This window comes from Lemur catta (assembly GCF_020740605.2).
Source record: "Lemur catta isolate mLemCat1 chromosome 10 unlocalized genomic scaffold, mLemCat1.pri SUPER_10_unloc_1, whole genome shotgun sequence".
NCBI lineage: Eukaryota > Metazoa > Chordata > Mammalia > Primates > Lemuridae > Lemur > Lemur catta.
The window spans coordinates 751749-754395 of NW_025423732.1; positions in this window are offsets into that span (position 1 = coordinate 751749).

Here is a 2647-nt window from a genome sequence, read left to right on the forward strand (position 1 = left end):
AGCTGGCACAGTAGCGTTGGAAGATAGGATTGTTTTCAGTATTATTTCCCCATTTTTTCACCACTGTTTCAAGAACGGGAGCCCTTTTCAACTGTTAGCGGAAGAATCCTTCTTTGGAGATGAGATATTTTTCTGGGGTGGCCAGTGCAGGGCCTCTGTCAGTCCTGGGTTTGTTGGACTAGCGCCAGACATGAGAAGTGCGCCTTTGTGGGACAGGTGAATACTGCGGATCCTGTTTCAGTCTAAAGACTGAAACAGGATCCGAACTTTTCACCGTTCCTTTCAGAATCATTTCATTCATCAGCTAGGAATGGCGATTGCTTCTCCAGACCAATCGATGGCTAGGCCAAAGTACCTCGATCTTTCCCAGAGGTGTGTGGCCCAACTTTTGAAAGAACCGCTAAGTGGAGAACTATTTGGTATTTTTCCTAAGCACTTTTCACCGTAATTGTCCTAAGGGTGGTCTCTGCATCCTTAAGCATACGAGGGTTTTCACAGACGAAACAGGCTGAGGCCCATTAATCTTGGCATTTCCAATAGTTGGTCCTAGAGACTACCAAGAAAGTGTTCTCTTAAGTATAATTCTGTTGTGCTTTCAGCATTATTTTCAGAACCCGAGCAGGGTTCTCGCATTAGCATAAGAATCCTGCCTGGTAGTTGAGATTTCTGGGTGGGGTGTAAGTGCGGGGCTTCTGTCAGCCCTGCCTTTGATTTGTTTACCTCCAGAGTTGGAAAGTGCATAGTTGCGTGAGATGGGAAAAGTGTGGATCGTGCTTCAGATTTCATCCTGACACTTTGAAATGACCAGTGTGTTGGTAATTATTTGATATTTCCATGGCGTTTGGCCCCGTAATAGTCATGAGGTCCGTCTCTGCATCCTGAAACCTATGATGCTTTTTGCAGAGAAACGTCTGCTGAGGCCCAGGTAACTTGCTATTTCCCATAGCTGGCACAGGAGCCTTGGAAGATAGGATTGTTTTCAGTATTATTTCACCATTTTTTCACCACTGTTTCAAGAACGGGAGCGCTTTTCAACCGTTAGCGGAAGAATCCTTCTTTGGAGATGAGATATTTTTCTGGGGTGGCAAGTGCAGGGCCTCTGTCAGTCTGGGTTTGTTGGATTAGCGCCAGACATGAGAAGTGTGCCTTTGTGGGACAGGTGAATAGTGCGGATCCTGTTTCAGTCTAAAGACTGAAACAGGATCCTCACTTTTCACCGTTCCTTTCAGAATCATTTGATTCATCAGCTAGGAATGGCGATTGCTTCTCCAGACCAATCGATGGCTAGGCCAAAGTACCTCGATCTTTCCCAGAGGTGTGTGGCCCAACTTTTGAAAGAACCGCTAAGTGGAGAACTATTTGGTATTTTTCCTAAGCACTTTTCACCGTAATTGTCCTAAGGTTGGTCTCTGCATCCTTAAGCATACCACTGTTTTCACAGACGAAACAGGCTGAGGCCCAGTAATCTTGGCATTTCCAATAGTTGGTCTTAGAGACTACCAAGAAAGTGTTCTTTTAAGTATTATTCCTTTGTGGTTTCAGCATTATTTTCAGAACCCGAGCAGGGTTCTCGCATTAGCATAAGAATCCTGCCTGGTAGTTGAGATTTCATGTTGGGGTGTAAGTGCGGGGCTTCTGTCTGCCCTGCCTTTGATTTGTTTACCTCGAGAGTTGGAAAGTGCATAGTTGCGTGAGATGGGAAAAGTGTGGATCGTGCTTCAGATTTCATCCTGAGACTTTGAAATGACCAGTGTGTTGGTAATTATTTGCCATTTCCATGGCGTTTGGCACCCTAATACTCATGAGGTCGGTCTCTGCATCCTGAAGCCTATGATGCTTTTTGCAGAGAAACCTCTGTTGAGGCCCAGGTAACTTGCTATTTCCCATAGCTGGCACAGTAGCATTGGAAGATAGGATTGTTTTCAGTATTATTTCACCATTTTTTCATCACTGTTTCAAGAACGGGAGCCCTTTTCAACCGTTAGCGGAAGAATCCTTCTTTGGAGATGAGATATTTTTCTGGGGTGGCAAGTGCAGGACCTCTGTCAGTCCTGGGTTTGTTGGACTAGCGCCACACATGAGAAGTGCTCCTTTGTGGGACAGGTGAATAGTGCGAATCCTGTTTCAGTCTAAAGACTGAAACAGGATCCGCACTTTTCACCGTTCCTTTCAGAATCATTTGATTCATCAGCTAGGAATGGCGATTGCTTCTCCAGACCAAAAGAAGGCTACGCCAAAGTAACTCGATCTTTCCAAGAGGTGTGTGGCCCAACTTTTCAAAGAACCGCTAAGTGGAGAACTATTTGGTATTTTTCCTAAGCACTTTTCACCGTAATTGTCCTAAGGTTGGTCTCTGCATCCTTAAGCATACGAGAGTTTTCACAGACGAAACAGGCTGAGGCCCAGTAATCTTGGCATTTCCAATAGTTGGTCCTAGAGACTACCAAGAAAGTGTTTTTTTAAGTATTATTCCATTGTGGTTTCAGCATTATTTTCAGAACCCGAGGAGGGTTCTCGCATAAGCATAAGAATCCTGCCTGGTAGTTGAGATTTCTGGGTGGGGTGTAAGCGCAGGGCTTCTGTCAGCCCTGCCTTTGATTTGTTTACCTCCAGAGTTGGAAAGTGCATATTTGCGTGAGATGGGAAA